This window comes from Pristiophorus japonicus, chromosome 16 (assembly GCF_044704955.1).
Source record: "Pristiophorus japonicus isolate sPriJap1 chromosome 16, sPriJap1.hap1, whole genome shotgun sequence".
Taxonomy (NCBI): Eukaryota; Metazoa; Chordata; class Chondrichthyes; family Pristiophoridae; genus Pristiophorus; species Pristiophorus japonicus.
In genome coordinates this window covers 49,940,397-49,962,303 of record NC_091992.1, presented here as the reverse complement: position 1 = coordinate 49,962,303, position 21,907 = coordinate 49,940,397, and the positions used below count along the sequence as shown (strand labels likewise).

Genomic DNA, 21,907 nt, shown 5'->3' with positions numbered 1-21,907 from the left:
GGGACCTTGTTGAAAGCCTTCTGAAAGTCCAAATATACCACATCAACTGGTTCTCCCTTGTCCACTCTACTGGAAACATCCTCAAAAAATTCCAGAAGATTTGTCAAGCATGATTTCCCTTTCACAAATCCATGCTGACTTGGACCTATCATGTCACCTCTTTCCAAATGCGCTGCTATGACATTCTTAATAATTGATTCCATCATTTTACCCACTACTGAGGTCAGGCTGACCGGTCTATAATTCCCTGTTTTCTCTCTCCCTCCTTTTTTAAAAAGTGGGGTTACATTGGCTACCCTCCACTCCATAGGAACTGATCCAGAGTCAATGGAATGTTGGAAAATGACTGTCAATGCATCTGCTATTTCCAAGGCCACCTCCTTAAGTACTCTGGGATGCAGTCCATCAGGCCCTGGGGATTTATCGGACTTCAATCCCATCAATTTCCCCAACACAATTTCCCGACTAATCAGGATTTCCCTCAGTTCCTCCTCCTTACTAGACCCTCTAACCCCTTTTATATCCGGAAGGTTGTTTGTGTCCTCCTTAGTGAATACCGAACCAAAGTACTTGTTCAATTGGTTGCTTTCTTGGAGGAACACATGCAGCAGGGAACTGGGAGACACAGGAAAAACTACAAAAGAAAAAGGTACAGACACAGAAAGCAGGGAAAGAGATGGGGAAAACACAGCTCAGATACAAAATAAGCAGGGAGAGACACAGAAAAACTGGAAAGGAAACAGGCTGAGAATGAGACAGAAAAAATGGCTAAGATGTAGAGAAACCAGGAAAAGACTCTAATAATGAGCAGAGGAATGTGTCATGCAAATGATCTCAGTGTCTGATGGCTAATATCTCCAGCAGACATTTCTAGGCATGTACCTTTCGAGTAAATCTATAAACATTTGTTAGTGAGAACGGACTGCTAGAAATGCAGAGTTTATGCACACATAATTAGCGCTCTTGGCAGATTCCAAGCCTGGTTATTTTAAGATATTGTACACTTACTAATTAGAGAACCATAAGAGACAGTAACAGTGATGCACTCACAAGGTCCACGGGCTGTTTTTTATTACTCGTGCAAAGGGTATAAATATTGGCACAGCCTTGAGGCTGTGACATTGTTAAAAATAACAAAGAGCATGCTTTACTCACCTCACAGCGTTTCTGTTTTTGCATCCTGCAACATAAAAGCTCAATATGCCCAGAAATAACTCGAGGCTGAATGTAGCGAGTGTTTATATCATCATACTATGGCCCCTATTTTCCACCTTCATGATTTTTACCGCCCACGTACAATAATGTACATTCCCGCCCCCCCCCCCCACCCCGTTTGCGCAAAAATAGCACGATAGTGTTCCCAAAGGAAAAGTTATTTTTGGCGCCGCGCTATCTGAAGATAATTTCTGGGGGCGGAGCTTGTAGTGTGCGCCGAAAGATCTCTGTGCAATGCGCTGGAAAAAAAAATCACTTTCTCCACGTGACGGGTCTGCCTGGTCTGGATCAACAGTGAGAACCCATGGGTGTCAGAGCTGGATTTGGAGATTAAAATTATAGCTTCAAAAGATGGACGCAAGGGAAGGGGAACAGAGAAGGGAAGGGGAAGCTGTAAGGGTCAAGAAGAAATTGAGCCCCTGGTAGTCATAATGGAGAGGAGATGGGATGTGCTTGAAAACAAAGGGAGAATGGGCCAAAAGAAACTGAAAGCCTCTGTACTCGCAAAAGTTTGGGACCAAGTTGCAGAAGAGTTTAATTCATTGTCCATTGCCCCAAGAAGCACCACACAGCTCAAAAAGAAGTGGCAGGACCTCGGACAAGCAGTTATTGTAAGTAATATTTTAATTTTAATTTATTTACATTTATATTTTTATTTACATTTATATGTATGCACTGCAATAACATTTGTAAATGTAACGTGTGTGTATGTGTGTGCAGAAGGACCCTCTCTTAAAAAGTTCTATTTTCATCTTTGCAGAAGATAGTGTCACAGATCATCCGAGAAAGGTCAAAGACTGGAGGAGATCCGGCAACAGCCGTGGAACGGAGGAACGTTGATATGATTAAATCTCACAGGAGAAGATCAACAACCAACGTGGACGCTGGGCCCAGGTTACCAAGAGAGGGTAAGCCCTGCAAATTGCACAGTCTGGGTTGGCTAAATGTTAAGTACTGCATGTGCTGGCTACAATTAGGCTTCCTCCCCTGCTGCTAATCAAGCATCTGCTCCGTTATGTTTTGCAGATGTTGTGCATCAAGGAGAGACAGAAGATGCACCTGAAGTAGAAGAAGAGATGATCAAGAAGCTGTCAGTCCAGATATTGTTCATCTACATCAAGAGAATGAAGGGCAGCAAGAAGACCCTGATACTGAGAAGGTTACGCTGAAATTGGAGTTGGTGAACTCCTCGAGGATTCCAAGCCCTTTCCTGAGCAATTCAACCGACGCGATATTTTAAGGTGTACCATTTGAGGCTGCGGGTCCCAGTGTGTCGCAGGAAGCCACACCTGGGAGACAGAGGAGGTTGGGAGGTAGAGCTGAACCTGAAGTAATGGGCCCAAATAAGGCCAGTACATATTTCTGGCGCACTCACCAGAGTTGCGCTGCTTTTGTAGAATGATTAGGGCGCCAAAAATCTTCAGAATCTGAGTGTGTGCTCTGCAGGCTGTGTGGGAGGGGCCCGAAGCTGAATGGGCTCCCTCATCGGCAGCCAGATTAGCTACCAGAATATCTGTATTTGTAAGTGAAATTGAAATTATGTTGACATAATTGCAAAGTACTTGAGGGTTGGCCACTAAGGTGTTTTATTAGCATGCTGGCATGTACATGATTGAGGGCAAATCTGCTAGATTTTATTGCAATTGTAGATTAAATTGCCCATGAAACTGCAAATTATATCAACGTAGCAGGCCGTGGTTTGGTAGGACTTCTATTTTCTATTTGTTAATTAATTGCTTATTACTTTTTGTGCTTTGTTTAGTGCTTTGTAAGTCTTGGTGCTAGGTGCAGGTCCTCTCAGCTTCCTTGTATTTTTTATTTGTTATTGAATGCTTATTTTTGTGTTTTGTTTAGTGCTTGGTGCTTTAAATGTACTTACCTGCGCTGATTTCTTAACTCTCCGCAAGGGTTTTCATTGAAAAGTTTGATGTAAAATTTATTAAAGTTAATAAAGTTAAAAGTTAAGTTAAGTACAACTGTACTGTACAAATGTTTAATAAACCTATTCATGTTTTACATTTAACCAGAATCCTGTACATTATTTTTTGAATCCAGCACTAGAAAGTCTTTCTAGGTTATGTCTCTGCATTATGTGCATGTACTTACTCTGTTGATAATAAAACAAGGTAATTATGAAGCAATGTAGTCTTAGGGAGAGAAATAAGAACAGTAGGGAACAAATATCATTCACATTTAAACTCTGTGCATTCCTTTCAGCCTGGGATTGCAGCAGGCCGGGAGTGAGGAGGCCATTCGGCCTGGGATTGCAGCAGGCCTGAGTGCAGCAGTAGTTCTCATGATAAATGTAACATTACATGGCTTAGAAAACAATGGGTGTTACATGATAGCTACCCTTAATCAACGCATGTCTTCTCCTTAAAAAAAGAATGATTGTGGCCTTGCAGAAACCGCCATCTTACGGACACCACTGTGTTTTGTGTAACATGTTTTTAAAAACTGAGAATTAACATTTTGTTCAGAGCCAAATTTGCAGTATAAAACCACACACACACTTAGCAATAATCACGCTCCTTTCTAATGCTGGCCTGAATGCCCATTCTGTGATTGTGTGCTGGAGATGAAAGGGAAACTACAAACACTAATGTTATGCCCTGGATTGACAGAAAAACTCTGATGATATTTCCTAATGGAATGGCAGGTGCCCCTCCCATGCCCCTTTACAGAGAATTACCATAATCTCTCAAATCACATCTGAAGCTAATCAACCGCCCCCAGCCACTGCGAAATATTGGGAAACACCCTGCTAAATTAACTCCTAAAACAGCATGAAGCCCAGCAACCCAAAACACCCACTCCCCACCCCCACCATTTGAGCAGAGAGTCAAATGAAATAACACCAATTCACAGGCAACAGTCCACATCTCCCACTGCTAAATAGGACATAACCCAATCCTAAATCCCAAACCACCTTCCGCCCACTGCATAGAATTTCCAAGAGAATACTATAATGTACCCATTGAGCGAAAACATTTTAATCAGATATAACCCCCAATGGACTTGCACCTGGGATTACAGCAGGCCGGGAGTGAGGAGGCCATTCAGCCCGGGATTACAGCAGGCTGGGAGTGAGGTGACCATTTGGCCCGGGATTGCAGCGGGTTGGGAGTGAGGAGGCCATTCGGCCCGGGATTGCAGTAGGCCGAGAGTGAGGAGGCCATTCAGCCGGGATTGCAGTAGGCCGGGAGCACCAATTTCCTTAATTTAAGGGAGAGTTTTTTTAGAACGGTACTTAACCTCTGTGCCGTTCTGAAAAAAATCCGTTGTTGGGGAAACTGGCATAAATGGCCAAAAATGGCGCAGAATCCATTTTTAATGCAGACCGGCGCCAAAAAATCTGGTGCCGGCGTTAAAACTTTGTGGAAAATCGCAAAATACCGATTACTCCAAAAAAAATTGCCGGGCGCAAAAAAAATGGCACCCAATGTGGCAAAAATTGCCCCCATGACTGCCAGCTTCCAGCCTAAAAAAAATCTCTCCCCCACTCCATTTGGCTCGTCGAGCCTGTCCCAACTCTCAGCTACTCCACTCCCCCGCCCTTTCCCCTTTCCCTGCAAATTCTTATCCTTCAGATACTTATCCAACTCACTTTTGAAAGATAAAATTGAGTCTGCCTCCACCACCCTTTCAGGCAGTGCATTCCAGATCCTAACCATTCGCTGCGTAAAAAAGTTTTTTCTTACATCGTCTTTGCTGCTTATGCCGATCACTTTAATACTGTGTCCTCTGGTACTCAACCCTTCTGCCAATGAGAACAGTTTCTCTCTATCTACTGTTAACAGTGAAGGTGCAGTGAGCAGGAACAACATGCAGGATGGCATATTTGGGGCTTGGGGGAATAAGAGAGGGAAATTCAGAGAAGCAATGACTGGAATATTACCGATGAAGTAGAGAGATGTGCTGCAGTGGAGAGAGATTCGAGACTAGATGTGGGAGTAGGGGAGCCCGTGTGGGAGCACTGAAAAAGATATGCAAAATGATAAATTTGGATGTAGATATGGATTCTAAAGGATTAAAGTTTGGAAATCCTAAGTCTATATGTAATCCTGAATAGCAAAATGAGCGAGGGATTTTTACTAAACGTTGAAGCAGACGGTCCGGTGCTGTAGTACATTGGATTATTATGGAGTGATGAGAGCACTGGCCCACCTCCAGATTCCAGATCTCAGCCAAGCTGCTATGGAGAGGATGACCAGAATAGACACATCAGCACCATTTACCACGCAAGCTACGGACCAGGTCAGGAACTGTATCGGCCTAAAAAAGAGCTCCTCCCCTGTAATGTATTTGCTTCATGGGTTGCTTGCTTAAGAATTCATAGCAACACATTGCTATTAAGAACTAATTGGCTTATTAGCACAGGTTTAACAATCACACGACACATTACCAGTTCACCCACCAGGCTCACAACCACCTGCCTCATCGTGGATCCCCTGAACCCAACTGGTTGGGGTTTTGTTGAGTCTTGTGAACATCACGTCATTCACAACTCAACAGCTCTACAAACCTGTGTGCAAATTCACAGGTACATACATTACATCCCGCCCTCCTTCCCTCCACCCTCCCCCCGCCCCCCACCCCGATCCCCTCACCCCTTGGGGTCAGGGAAAGAATGAGTTGGAGTAAGATACGCTGTGCTGGGTTGTAATGTTAACAGTGAAGGTGCAGTGAGCAAGGAGAACATGCAGGATGGCATATAGGGGCTTGGAGAAACAAGAGAGGGAAATTCAGAGAAGCAATGGCTGGAATATTACCAATGAAGTAGACAGATGGGTTGCAATGGAGAGAGGCCTGAGGACCAATCATTTTCCCATCATCCACCAGTGCAGTTGTATGTGATGTGGGCACATTTAGAACAATGGTGGAGCAGAAACGTCACTGTCACCTCGCTTTTTAACATGGATCGCACCTAGCTCTGGATACAGCAGTTGTTGATTTGGGCCCTTTAATGGCAATGTCCTGGGCAGGTCACTCTTCACTGGATTAGATAAAAGAATTGGAATCATTGAACCATCAAATGCTTAATTATAAAGAGCCGAAAGTTGAAGAAAAATGTTGCAGCAGTAATAATGACAGAACGAGTGATGTATCCTGTATGATCCAAATTCAGAGTCACGGGTCTGGGCAAAAATATGAACTCCCAAGCCCAGGGTTTTGGGAGAGGCTGAGGCTCTATTTATGGACATAACAATTGAAAAACCCATTGTAAATGTGGATGCAGGAACTTATAATGGAAAATATTGACTCACAAAGTGTGACAATGGGAAGTCAAGTGCCAAGGACAGTGCAACTAGTTGTGAGATTCAGGATAGTTTATCGATAGATAACCTTTTTAAGGGTAGCTGCTCAGCCGTTTCCTTTTATAACTGAAAAGCCCGAGGGGCCGAACTTGCCCCGCGGCCAGTCCGGGGGCGGTAACCTTCTGGGCCCGGGTCAGTTAACGACCAGGGCGGAAGTCACGCCTCCATCGTGGAATTACCCTTTGCGCCCTTCCAATGAGGCAGAGCACTGTCTCAGGCGCTGCACCTCATTGGAGGGTTGCTCCTGAGAGGTCAGCGCGGCGCTGAGGTCAATGCTATGCGACCGCTCTGCGTTGCGCTAACGTGCCACAACGCCCCTCCCCTTCATTTAAAGAGGAGGGTCGCTGCAGACTCGGCATGGCCCTCTGCCGGCCATCACTGGGCCATCAGGGACAATCTCTTCGGGCCAGCAGCTCAGCACCTGCAGGGCAATTTCCCTCACGGGTCACAAAAGGGGTCGGCGCGCATAGCGGGTGTACGCTGGCCCAGAGTGCAAATCGCAGGGCACGGCGCAAATTCCAAATTGCCCCTAAGTTCTTAAATTCTTGGAGGCAATTTTGCCCCAGGTGCCACCACCGTCCGCCCCTGAGCGAAAAGGCAATTGTGCCCCATTAGTGCCTACTGGGGCAATTTCGGCCCTCAAATATTTCCATTGTTTCCTCCCAACTCAACCCTCTGAACTACAGATCTACCTCTGGGCTCTTCTCTGCACAATTCTACGACTTGAATGTCACTTCTTGCTTCGCAGTGAGCCAGTACTGAAGGTGCAGTCTGATCAGAGCAGTGCTCAGGATCCACTCACGCTCCAACTCATTCTATTCATTTTACCAATCTAGTTTCCACCTTCTGAAATCAAAGCAGAAAATGCTGGAAATACACAGCAGGTCGATAGAGTCTATTAATTCACCTGTGAATTTGCTGGGTTGTGATAAAGGGTTTGTATCGAACATTCATCCATCTTTTCTCTTTACAGACGCTGACAACCCTGTTGAGAATTTCCAGCATTTCTTTTTTTATTTCATTTGTATTGGTGATATTTTAGTTCAACATCAATTTGCTCTGTTTATTGTTAGCCGTGTCTGAATAGGTAGCACACTCGCCTTTGCATCGGAAGGTTGTAGGTTCAAGTCCCACTCCAGAGACTTGAGCACAAAATCTAGACTGACGGCCCAGTGGAAGTACTGAGGCAGTGTTGCACTGTCGGAGGTGCCATCTTTCGGACAGGAGACGTCTCGAGTGGAGGCAAAAGTTCCCATAGAGCTATTTGAGAAAGAGCAGGGGAATTCTCCAGTATGCTGGGCAATATTTATCCTTCAACTAATATATCTAAGACCGATTATCTGGTCAATTATTACATTGCTGTTTGTGGGAGCTTGCTGTGCACACACTGACTGCCGTGTGTCCTACATTACAACAGTGACTGCACATCAAACGTGCTTCATTGGCTGTGAACATCCCGGGGTTGCGAAAGGTGCTATATAAATGAAAGTGTATTTCTTTTCCTGTTATACAGTGCTTGGATATGTTAAGCATCAAGTTTACTGTCACTTGTAGACCAGGGCTAAAAGGGTTAAATTATGAAGACAGGTTATATAGACTAGGCGAGTATTCCCTTGAGCATAGAAGATTAAGGGATGATCTAAATGAGGTGATATAGGATAGATAGGGAGAAACTATATCCTCTGATGGGTGAGTCCAGAACAAGGGGCCATAACCTTATAATTAGAGCAAGGCCATTGAGGGGTGATGTCAGGAAGCACTCCTTCACACAAAGTTCAGTGACAATCTGCATCTCACTTCCCCAAAAAGCTGTTGAGGTTAGGTCAATTGAAAATTTCAGAACTGAGATTGATAGATTTTTGTTGGGCAAGGGTATTAACGGATATGGAACCAATGTAAATGCAAATTAAGATATAGATCAGCCATGATCGAATTGAATGGCGGAACAGGCTTGAGGAGCTGAATGGCCTTTGCCTGTTCCTAATGTATTGAATTTATTCTGACACTTATCCACTCACATACAGATTCTATCTAGCTCGTTTTGTAGGTACTTGGCTGCGTCGCAGGCTCAATTGCTCCCTAGTTTAGCATTGTCCATAAATTTGACCTTAAGTTTGAATCCACCAATCATCATAGGCAGTTCCTCGAAATCGAGGAAGACTTGCTTCCACTCTAAAAGTGAGTTCTCAGGTGGCTGTATGGTCCAATGCGGGAATTACAGTCTCTGTCACGGGTAGGACAGACAGTGGTTGGAGGAAAGGGTGGGTGGGGAGCCTGGTTTGCCACACGCTCCTTCCACTGTTTGCGCTTGTTTTTTGCATGCTCTCGGCGGCGAGACTCAAGGTGCTCAGCACCCACCCAGATGCTCTTCCTCCACTTATGGCGGTCTTTGGCCAGGGATTCCCAGATGCCGGTGGGGATGTTGCACTTTATCAAGAAGGCTTTAAGAGTGTCCTTGAAACGTTTCCTCTGCCCACCTGGGGCTCGCTTGTCTTGTAGGAGTTCCGAGTAGAGCACTTGGTTAGGGAGTCTCGTATCAGGCATGTGGATTATGTGGCACGCCCAACGGAGCTGGTCGAGCGTGGTCAGTGCTTCGATGCTGGGGATGGTGGCCTGAGCGAGAACACTGACGTTGGTGCATTTATCTTCCCAGTGGATTTGTAGGATCTTGCGGAGGCAGCATTGGTGGTACTTCTCCAGCGCTTTGAGATATCTTCTGTATATAGTCCATGTCTCTGAGCCATACAGAAGGGCGGGTATCACTACTGCTCTGTAGACCATAAACTTGGTGCCAGATTTGAGGTCCTGGTCTTCAAACGCTCTCTTCCTCAGGTGACCGAAGGCTGCACTGTCACACTGGAGGCGGTGTTGGACCTCATCATCGATGTCTGCCTTGCTGATAGTAGGCTCCCGAGATATGCAAAATGGTCCACGTTGTCCAAGGTCACGCCATGGATTTTGATGACCGGGGGACAGTGCTATGTGGCGGGGTCAGGTTGGTGGAGGACCTTTGTCTTATGGATGTTTAGTGTAAGGCCCATGCTTTCGTACACCTCAGTGAAGGTGTTAACGATGGCCAGGAGTTCGGCCTCTGAGTGTGCGCAGATTCAAGCTTCGTCCGTGTACTGTAGTTTGATGACAGAGGATGGGACAACCTTAGATCTAGCCTGGAGATGGCGAAGGTTGAACAAGTTCCCATTGGTTCTATAGTTTAGTTCCACTCCAGCGGGGAGCTTGTTGAGAGTGAGATGGAGTATTGCAGTTTGAATCCAAGTCATTGCTAACAATGCAAAATAATGGGGGTCATGATATTGATCCCCAAGATGCTTTATTCAGTAGTATCCCCTTCAAAAAAAACAGTTACCAACAGTTAGAACAGTAGACAGTTAAATGTTCATCCACCAATATCACCGACAGTAATTTCTCAGCTTATTGTTGCAAGGCAACAGCATAAAGATCAATAATTCTCTCAGCCGAGCGCATATCTTGTGTGCCCTGAAAGCAGCAGTCGGTTACATGACACAGGGCTCAGTGACAACCTGATTAATAATTTGGACTGATTCAAGCCAGCCACTGCTGTTGATAGTTAAAAGATTTATTGGAATGCTGAGATTTTGACCAAGACATTCTTTCTTGTAGAAAATTAATTTGCATGAAAATTGTGATGGCTTCACTGAGGGATTCATCCATCTTGCCTTGGGTTAGCTTAGTGCAGCCTATCAGATAATGAGATGGAAATGTGCATTAAATATTAATTGGGATTAAATTGAGTTTATATCTCTCTCTCTGTTTGGCCTTTTCTTGTCTAAACACATTAAATAATACAGAGCATGTTTTGCTTGTCCAATTGATGTGTGTACAAGAGTTGCTAAAGCTCAGTTGGTGATTAGAGTTACGGTATAAGGATCACTTGACTAAATATATGAGGGGAAAAATGACAGTCGAGCAGTGAACAGACATTTCAAACCAAATAATCTAATTTATCCATCTGGAGGCCTGTGTCTTTATTTATTTTGTGTAATAATGTTTCTTTCCTCTACAAAGATCAGTACAGCTGAGTGTCCATTTTTCCCATCCAGTCGGTTTCTCCCCGCACAGCACTTGACTGCCTCATAGGAACAGGAGTAGGCCATTCAGCTCCTCGAGATTCTTCTGCCATCCAATTAGATCATGCTGGATCTGTGGCTCAACTCCATTTACCTGCCTTAGCTCTGTAATGTATTTGCTCCATGGGCTATTTGCTTCAGAATTCATAGCAACACATTGCTATTAAGAACTAGTTGGCTTATGAACAAAGGTTTAACAATCACACTGCACATTACCTGTTCATCCACTAGGCCCACAACTGCATACCTCATCGTGGATGACCTAGACCCAACGGATTGGGGTTTTATTGAGTCTTGTGAGCATCACATGACTGCAACAGCTCTACAAACCTGTGAACAAACTTGCAGGTGCTTACATGACAAGCTCCATTTCCCTTTGATACCCTTACTGAACATAAATCTATCAATCTCGGTCTTGCAAGTTCCAATCACCCCAGCATCCACAGCCTTTTGGGAGAAAGAATTTCAGATTTCAACTACCGCTTGCATGGGAAAAGTGGTTCCTGATTTCACTCCTGAATGACCTGGCTCTAATTTTAAGATCATGTTCCATCATTCTTGATTTTCCCCGATCAGAGGAATCCTTTTAACATTTTAAACACTTCGATCAAATCACCCCTCAATCTTCTACATTTGAGAGAATACAAGTCAAGTTTATGCAGCATGTCCTCATAATTTAATCCTCTAAGCCCCGTATCATTCTGGTCAATCGGTGCTGCACTTCCTCCCAGGCCAATGTATCTTCCCTTAGGATGCCTCGTGAACCATCAGGGAAGTTTTACGCCTTTTTTGCCCTATTACTTTTCCCTGTGCTATGTGCCACCTACAACGGGACCTCCACCCAGACCAATGCCAATACAATTTTCCATCGGACTGTCAACAACTCGAAAGAGTGATCTATGGAGGCTGATGGGATCTCCAATTTCACATTCTCTTAGGCAGGAGCGCCTGGGTTCTGGGACACCTACTACTATTCTGTGCTGGGACTCTGCTTGGTTTTAGTTGTTTAAAATCCAACAGTACCCTTGCACACGCCTGGTGGGGGGGAGCGGGTTGGGGGCGGCGGTGTAGAGGAGTGGGGTGGCGGTGTAGGGGGGGGCCTTAAGTCTTGGCTGTCGCCAACTTGTGCCTAAATTCTCCAGGCTTAAGTGAGTAGGGTGCATCTCTACAATCCACTCCATATTAGCAAATGACAACTCTCCTTGCATGAATTTCTCAGTTGCTTGATTTGGAGACACTTGCCCAAAGTGATGGATTTTGGTTCTGCCAGACATCCCATGAGCCCAATAGGCAATTATAAGTGTTTCGTGATTGCCCCAAATAACTCATTGAACACCATAAAGAGAATCTTCATAGCAAATCAAATGCAATGCCCAAGGATATGACCTTGGGGGTCCACCTGTGGAGGCTGAAGGGATCATGGCTGGAGGGTGAGGAGGGTGAGGAGAGTGAGCCCTCCCCTAACCCCCCTGTGACACCGTCACAAGCAGGTGGCAGGACTGCACCCTCCTGCCCCATGATAATGAAGTGCCCTTCCGCTAATCCTGCAAACTCCAGTGGGGTCAGCATTGGCGGTCAAAGGTGGGCATAATCCTGGCATGCACCCAGCCCTCTCCTTACATCCTCATTGTAAGATTCATCACACTGTCTCCTACTTTAACGCATTCTTTCCCAGGACTTCCGCTGTAGAAATCCCAGTCTACTGGTTTTTAAAACACAAGTGTGGTGGCATTATCTAACCATTACATTCCGGGGGGGAGGGGGCACGGGGGAATTCAGTAATGCCCCGTTTGGAGCGGTAATTTTTTACTTTGAGAAAATTTAGCGCCGGCAAGATGCCTTGCCAACTTGTGGAAAATTGGGCGTTTTTGCCCCTGGAGTGTAGGGGGGCGATAAATTAAGGTGCTGATGGCCTCAGGTGGGCGCTGCAGGGGCGCTATTCACAGCCAGTTACTCAATTTCAGCTGAGTTCCATTCCGCAATCAGCTTTCGGTAAGAATACACCATTTTCTGCTATATTTGCTGTAACTCTGCTATAACTTGGCCAAACTTAAAAGTTGACCTAATTTTATAAACCAGCATGTCTCGCGAGGCCAAGAGGCTAGCTGCTGTGAGAACTTTTAATTAAAGCCTGCTGAACTCTGCAAGCTGTCTTTCTCACAGATAAGAGACCAACAGACTTTGAGTGAAAACAAACCAATGACTCATCATGAAAAAAAGGGCGGACATAAATAACTGCCGTTTGATAAGAAGGAATGAAAACTAGCTGCTCGTCTAGTGCGATATGTACAAAGTGGGCAAGTTACCAAGTCTTTGCGGTATAAACAGTGCTGCAAAAAGGCACATGGGGCTGTGCAGTCGGGCAACCTGGTCAGTTGCCAATTAAAGTTGTGCATCTAGTCATCAACGAATCGACCACTCGCTGGTGTCAGTGCGTACGTAGTGTTTGCTTATCATAGTTTGATTTTAAAGTAAGGGAATATTACTGTATGCTGAAGTATAATCAGGGGTATTATATCCTACAGTTCTGTGTGAATTACTTGTAGTTCCTTGCTGTTTTTAAGTGAAAGAAGCTTGTTTCACAGATCCATTGGGTTTTGTGTTGTTTGTTCTGCAGGTCTGAACTCTGTCAGCCGGGGCGAGGTGCGATTTCCACATGTCCTACAGGTAGATGGGTGAGGGGTGATTTCCCCATGTCTCACACTTCAATCCTTGACTCCAGCCCAATCCAGCTCTTAAAACGGAGGTCATTTGAACCTGCTGCTGCTCATTTTCAGCCTTGCTGAGCTTCAGTCAGTGATCTCTGGACCTGAAGAAGTTTGCGAAATGGCTGCTGCCATTCCCCCTTAAAGGGAGAGAACCACACAATTTAACGATGTAGCTCTGGAGGCATTGGCGGGTGCACTGGAGACAAGAAGGGAGTCGCTGTTCCCTGCATCGGGAAGGAGACCATCACCGCAGGTTTACCGGGCCATGTGGCAAGAGGTGGCCCGGGAGGTAAGTCCAGTGCAGGAAAAAATTCAATGACCTATGTCGGGTGGTGAAGGTGAGTACATGCTTCCACACCTCATCCATAACAGTCTCTCAACCTCTGTCTGTTCACACTGTGCAAACCACCACTTCCACACCACTCAACCACAAAATATCTGCAGATACTCACACTCACATCCTCAGGGCCGGATTAAGGGCCTGATGGGTCTGGGGCAAACTGATCCAAATGGGCCGATAGTTATGTTTGTTCATGTTCATTGCATTATGTATATGATTCTGATTCTGAAAACATAGGCCAGTATATTCAACAATGAAAGCATATATATCAAATGCATAAATATAATAACAAATTACTACAGTAGACTTATATTATAATATATGAATATAATATATTAGATATGAACATATATTTTATATATTAAATATATTATATAATAGCACAGTTAAATAATAACACAGATAAATAGTAAAGATCTTGTCTGCAAAAATAGGTATGTACACGTTGGGCCAAATAAACAATATTTTCCTTGGTCTTGTTTTTCCTCTCTTATTGTCTATTCTATTCAGCCTATTTGGGAGGCCTTACATATTTTTTCCTGCATTTATTTTGGTGAACCGATGTTCTTTGGTTGGCCTGGGGCTACAGCCCCATCCACCCCATGGTTAATCCGCCCCTGCACGCCCTCATCTCACACCTTGCCTACATTCACAGCTATTCAACCACGGCAGACATATTTTCTACATACATAACTAGACTCTTACTCACATGAGTTCCTTTCTTTTGCAGGCTAAGATGGCACATAACAGATGGGAGCAGCAGAGGACTGGAGGAGGGGAACCTGAACTGCGGTCCCTCTCTGACCTTGAGAAGCGAGTGCTGCGGTTCATTGGCCCGCAGGTAGTGGTGGAGACACCGACCCCGTTAGGGGCAACAAAGGTACATTTAACCCCTCTCCTTCTCTCATCCCACTTCCCCCTCACACCAGAAGGCTTTATCGCTTTCCAGCTCCTGATACTATCTGCATTCCTTGCTCCATTCCTGCCCCACTGCCTTCACTTTAATGTGAGTCTTGCACCATTTATGCTTTCAGATAACCAGGCAGAAGCTGTTCATCCTGTACCTGAGACTCCTCACCCCCCCCCCCAAGACATTCTGGAGGGAGAGGAGGAAGAGGAAGAGGAGGAGGAGGAGGAGGAGGAGGAGGAGGAGGAGGAGGAAGAAGAGGAGGAGGAGGAGGAGGAGGAGGAGGAGTAGGAGTAGGAGGAGTAGCAGCCGAGCACTGCGTCATTGCTTCTCTCACCCGCAGGCACCAGCTCAGATACTAGCACTACGCTTTCGTTAGAGATTAGATTAGTAGAGGGGTCTGCACAGGGTGATGCACCAGGGCCTAACAGGCTGCAGCAAGACCAAGGGGCAAGGGAACCTCGGGAGCCATCTCTCCGGAGGGCAAGGCCGAGTTCGCACGCGAGTTCTGCTCCACAGGACTCAGACGAGGAACTCACTGTTCCTCAGTAACACTGATGTAGGAGAACTGCTGCCAGAATACCCTGGGAGGGTAAGGCCTCCTGTTGGCAGCCCTGTTGGCCCTCCTCCCTCTGGCCACATTTTCTGCCTTTCTCCCTGTGCCTCTCCCTGCCTTGCGCTAGGTCCTTCTCCCTGCCTTTCTCTCTCCCTTTCTCTCAGCATTTATCTCCGCTTTTGTCTTCACCTAAGGAGTCTCCGACAGTGATGTCGCAGCAGGAAGTCGAGTGCCAACACAGCTCCCATGAAACGAGATAATGTTGTGATTTGAAATCTGCCCTGAATGATACAGGGGAATAGTTAGGAGGCAGAACAGTCCTTGAAGTCAAAATCACTGCAATCTGTCCACCAGCCACTCTGCCTATGTGATAGCAAGCTGCAAAGAGTAATGGGTGACAGAAATTTATTTGGCGCCTTTAAATAGCGCTGCTCCAGCCGACTCCAACTCAACAGCTGAAGCTGTCGCTGTCACCGCCAGGTGGTAAGTCAGGCTGCGTGGCTTAATTTCAGTTCCGGGGCAGTAACGGGGCGCTGCACACGACGATGACGTCATTTTTGCCGCCGCAGCTGAGCGGGGCGCTACCTCATACCGCCTCCGTAAAACCCCCGCCCAATTCGCAGGGGACGCTGTTATCGCCACGCCCGGATGAAAAACATTTTACGCCCCATTAGCGCCCCCCAGAGGCGTTAACGGCAGGCACACAAGAGGCCAATTTGGTCCCCCTAATGTTCTAACTATGTTTGCATCCTGAATATTGGGCATGGCCCTTCCCTGGGATTGTCAATTCTTTTTTAAAGTCAAATTTTAGGGAATATTACAGTCAGATGTTTTTGAAATGAGAAATAAATGTTTTTTTTATTGAAATTATGCTGATACTTTTATACATGTTGGTGAAATGTTATGACAGTTCTCAGTGACAGGCAAAACAATGGGCAGGGACAGAATGTAGTACTGAGAACTTTGCGGCCTCACTTTGATATGTTGAGTAGGTTTGATTTGACAATTCTTAAAGCCTGTGAATATGAATGCATTGGGATTATATACTCAATCCCTATGTATATGTGTCTCATCAATATGTTTACTGGCAAGCAACTCTAATACAGGAGAGAGATACTGAATGAGAGAGGCATACGTGTGTAAACTGCTAATGCTTGGAATTAAGCCAGCACCATTATTGTCTGTTCCTATGTCCTTGAAAGCAATGAAAATGTAATTGTAATGGGTGTGCAAATAGTACTGTTATAATCAGTTAAATTCTAGCAAGGGTAAAGAGTTTCTCCAGTGTAATTTGATTTAGCTTTTGAAAGCAAAATAGTTGGCACAGACCATATGTCAATTGGTGAAGGTAAGCCAAATAAAGAGTAATCAAAACTGCTGCAGGTAAAGAACAAACTTACTTAATTTCCAAAACATGAACGAGCAAATTTAGATCAAAAAGCTAATGAAAGAACTTGCAATTATATGGCATCTTTCACAATCTTAGGACTCCCAACGCTCTTTGTAATCTTGCAAACCTGATCTGTTTCCTCACCCAATGTGTAGAATCATACAGCACTATTCCGCCCATTGTGCCTGTGCCAGCTCTTTGAAAGAGCTATCCAATTAGTTCCACTTTCCAGCTCCTTCCCCACAACTCTGAAAATGTTTCCTCTTCAAGTAGATATTCAATTCCCTTTCGACAGTTACTATTGAATCTGCTGCCAGCACGCTTTCAGGCAATGCATTCCAGATCATAACAACTCGCTGCTTCTCTCCTATGGTTCTTTTAAATGTGAACAGCTTCTAGCAGGAATCGCAGGCACAAGGAAAATTCTGCTTATTTCTTTCCTTACTAACGGGGATATCAAAGTCAAATGTATCATCCCATCACACTCCAGGTGAGATCAACAAACCCACTGTAGGCCAAGGTTCAAACCTGGGACCTTCCTGGTCTGAATGGCTCAATAGCACCAGTTGAGGTGGGAGATGGTGGTGCTGGAGAATGGAACACCTTCTTATTTCAAGCACCCAGATTAAGCACCAAGCACTCTCCAGGCAGGCTTAGGATGATTAGATACAAAGTGAAGCTCCCTCCAGTCTGCTTCAACAATGAACTGGAACTTCAAAAAGGGTCCACCAATGCCAGCCTGACTTTTCTAGGCCCCAAATAAATCATCTTATGGTTCCTTTTGACTAAGATTGGCAAATACTACTGAGCTAGGGAGCATTTGTATACTGTGGACCCATGGCCACTAAGAACGAGGTGGAGTGATTTATGTAACAACGATGCTGTTTGACATGCAAAAGATGCATAGTCGAACCAGTTCTGGCAAACTGCCTCTTGGTGCTCCCCATTGTATCTCCAACATGGACGAGCACCTGGATTTTCTTTGAGCGTAGCCTGTACTATTCCAGCAACAGAGCCAACCATCTCTCCTCCTACCTGATCAACATGGATTGGGATGTCATCAATACTTTGAGAAAAATCATGTACTCGGTTGTACTCTGAGGCTGAACCAGGAGAAATTCTCTCACAATGGCTGGTTACACTTTAACCACCACCCCGCCCCCCCCAACCCCCACCCCCCACGCTCACTCGTAGCTCATACAACAAGCATCTGGAAGACATTCCACCCCATCCAAAGTAATCTCCAAAGCTCTGATGGCGCAATCAAAATCCACTGGGATCATAAAATTATGCAGGCACGAAACTACCGCTAGTTGCTGAAATTGGTCTCCAGAGCAAACCATTACCAAAGCGACTGGGCAATGCTGACTCACAATCACAAGCTGCCATGTACACTACATATGAGTAGAACATATGGCACCATGTTATGACCAAAGAACAACAGCAATAGTTTAGAAAGTCATTTGTAAAATTGCTAGATATTTTCCAAGTGTGAAGTCCAATTACTGAGCACTGCAGTGATTCCTTCAGTATAAAGAGCCTCAGTTTGCCAATGTTTATAGTGCAAGAGTCCATCAATTTGAGCACATTGAAATTGATCTCGGTGCTCAGTGCTCAATGCTGTGAAACCGATAAGAGAATTCAGACGAGGCAATTCATGAGATTCTCACCATTAAAGTACGAGTGATGAGAGGAGGGGGAAATGAAGAAGCAGAGTCATTTCAAAATGCTGAAGGGTTAATCAGGGTCTTTACAGCTGAGCAATGATACTTTATAGCAGCGATTATTGAATTCTCGCCCTAAATCTCTCTACCGTTCTCTCCTTTTGCAATGCACCTCAGAACCTAGCAATTTGACCAATGTTTGGTCATCTGTCCTAATGTCTCCTTATGTGGTTCGGTGTCAAATTCTGTTTGATGATACTCCTGTGATGCACCTAGGGATGTTTTACTACATTGAAGACGCTATATAAATACAAGTTGTTGTTAATTATGTGTTGCCTTATGTTCCATTCATGTACAGTGTACATGGTAGGTTGTGGTTGCACCTGAACATTACTGAGTAACGTTGCTTTCTTTCTCTGACTGTTAGTTTCAAAGTTTTCATTAAGATTAACAATAACTGCTTGGTCCTGTTGGCTAGGATTACATAGGATTACTTAGGATATTCGGCACAGAAACAGGCCATTCAGCTCAACTAGTCCATGTCGGTGTTTATGTTCCACTCGAGCTTCCTCCCGTCTTTCCTCATCTAAATCTATCAGGGTAACCCTTCTCCCTCCAATGCTTGTCCAGCCTCCTCTTAAATGCATCTATACTATTCGCTTCAACCACTCCCTGTGGTAGCGAGTTCCACATTCTCACCACTCTTTGGGTAAAGAAGTTTCTTCTGAATTCCCTATTGGGTTTCTTGGTGAATATCTTATATTGTTGGACTCTAATTGTGCTCTTCCCCACAAGTGGAAACATTCTCTCTGTATCCATTTTTTCAAAACCTTTGATAGAGGAGGAGCTACTCATCAAATTACAAGATATTAGAAGTGTCAGGAACTATTGACCGTGAGGAAGGGAATTGCTACAATGGGTTCCCCCCACCCACTCCCCCTCCCAATCCATCATAACATTAGCAGAAAAGCTGTGAAGACTCTACTAGTAGGGCAACAACAACAACAACTTGTATTTGTATTGCGCCTTTAACATAGTGAAACATCACAAGACTCTTCACAGGAGTATTATGCGATAAAAATTTGACACCAAGCCGCATAAGTAGAAATTAGGGCAGGTGACCAAAAGCTTGGTCAAAGAGGTATGTTTTAAGGAGCGTCTTAAAGGAGGAAAGAGAGGTAGCAAATGGAGAGGTTTAGGCAAGGAGTTCCAGAGCTTAGGGCCTAGGCAACAGAAGGCACAGCCAACAATGGTTGACCGATTATAATCAGGGATGCTCAAGGGAGCAGAATTAGAGGAGCGCAGACATCGCTGGGGGTTGTGGGGCTGGAGGCGATTACAGAGGTAAGGAGGAGCGAGGCCATGGAGGGATTTGAAAACAAGGATGAGAATTTTGAAATCGAGGCATTCCTTAACCGGAAGTCAATGTAGGTCAGCGAGCACAGGGGTGAACGGGAATTGGTGCGAGTTAGGACATGGGCTGCCGAGTTTTGGATCATCTCTAGTTTACGTAAGAGTAGAATGTGAGAGGCCAGCCAGGAGTGTGTTGGAATAGTCAAGTCTAGAGGTAACAAAGGCATGGATGAGGCATGGAAGCTGTTTGCCATTTTCCCGGGATTTCTGTGGCTCTTCCATTGATGCTACAGTGGATGAGTTGGACTGCTCCTGTGGAAATTCAACCCTTGTACTTCAGGCTCAGGAAATCCTGCAGGCCAGGTCTTCAGTCTTTAATGTTCAACGTCTAAAGACCAGAAACTGACAGGGAAAGGCTCTAGTATTTCAAATGTCATTATACATTGGCAGATCTCCTGTGCATTCTTTGCCGTACTTTAAATTTTACCCTCTTGCAAAGGGAGGTGGGGGGGGAGGGTTGGTGGGGGAGGCGCTGGTCTATGTAAGCGATGGAAGTGGGAGAGGGGCGCACATTACCAGTGAAAGGATTTGGAAAGAAGTTTGCAAGAAATCTCGCCAGAGATGGTGAAGTGCACTTTGATTGGTTCCTAGTAAATAACTGTAATCTTTTCTTTAACCACTGGGATATCAGAAATATCCTCTCAGATCTTACACTCGTTATCTTTTGCAGAGAGCAAAATTCACCAGAACCTCCCCCCTCCACCCTGTGTTTGGGCTCATTCGAAAGGAAATTTAATTTGGGACTATCTACTGAAAAGTTTGGAACTCTAAAGTGCTTATGGAAGAAACTACAAACTTTAATAGAATTATAAACTTTTACAAGACAAATTCAAGCCTGTGGGCGGACCTAGGGAACAAAAGAAGCCCACTTGATTATTGGAACTGTCTGGATGTGAGGACTGAGGTAACCTGTCTGGAAGAATGAGTATTTGGAAATCTTCCTCCACAAGAGACATTACCATCACAAAATCACCCAGAGGTGGCTCCCCATCAACATGGGTCTGGACAAACCATTTCAGCATATACATCACAAAGATGCCCAATCCAGCCTGTACGCGAAAGACTAAGCACAAAAGGACATTGCAATTACCAAACTAATATTTTCCATCAGGAAACAGTTTTCGAACATCAACCCACCCAAGACATATCAACTTTAATGAGCCCGAAAAAATATTACAATGAAGAACCAAGCCCGCCAAAATTATGCAAAGGATTGTGAACAGATTGAGCGGCAAGATTAGAACACTGAAATCGTGTAACTGGCCACTGTTTTCAACAGAGGTTAGAGAGAGGGGAGAAAGAGAGCTAGGAGAGAGATGAAAGAGAGGAGAGAGAGAGCGAGAGAGAGGAGAGAGAGCGAAGAGACTCTCCAGCCTCGAAGTCTTGAAGTCCTGAAGGAAGGAAGAACATCACCATCTCCCATTAACTATCAAAAGGATTGGTAAGCATAGATCCCTGCCTGCCCTGGAGTCTAACCTAGCTAGAATTAGGTATTGGGAGGTGGGAGGTATAATTTTACTGCAACCCCCTTTGAATGTGTAGTGTATGGTATTTTATTAGAGTGTTTATAAGTTTGACCTTGTACCTTTCCTTGTATTGTTCTTTATTAGAGTGATTGTAAGTTTGGCCGTGTATTTTCTTACCAGAGTAATAAGCCTGTATTACCCTGACTGTAATAAAACCAAAGTTCTTTGCATCAAACCAGCGTCCTCTGCACTTTTGTCATACCCCCAAAATAAATCCAGAGTACAGAACCCAAGGGAGGGGAAGCGATTCGAAACCGCTTAAGTTGGTCTGAAGGGAACCTGACCCCCTCATAGAGACACACAACACCCCACACGCCCCACCCTATCTTACACTTTGGGTCACCTGTTTTGGGCCTGGACTTTCTTAGTGAAGACCAAATATCTCTGCAATAGAGCTTTGGGTTCTGCTTTAATATTCTTTGACAAAATATTTTAAATTAGGAACTTTAATTCATAAGTTCCCACCAAGCTTGATTAGTGACACATTCCTTCCAGATGTTGCTTAAAACTCAAAACGGTCGTCATTAATAAACAAAAGAGTGCGATATCTTCTCTATGACATCACAAACACACACTTACAAGATGGCTTCAACTCAGGAACTTGTCAGGTGACCTGTCCCCTGATGCTTTTATTGTATTTCTAGCAATGGCTGCATTACCACAGTAGTCCACTAGTTGGAGCAGTAGTCCAGTAGATGGAATTATATATTAGAGAGAGAAAGTTACTGTGATTAGAATATATTCCAAAAGATAAATGCCTATCC

General features: G+C 44.8%; 1 long non-coding RNA gene across 1 annotated transcript; it reads left to right on the top strand.

Annotated features, from left to right (window-relative positions):
- The first annotated feature begins 13,020 nt into the window (after positions 1 to 13,020).
- LOC139227037 (uncharacterized) lies at positions 13,021 to 21,256 on the top strand. The gene is made up of 3 exons (XR_011587361.1): positions 13,021 to 13,074; positions 13,257 to 13,306; positions 20,288 to 21,256. It is a non-coding gene; the product is annotated as an uncharacterized lncRNA (long non-coding RNA).
- Positions 21,257 to 21,907: the final 651 nt, after the last annotated feature.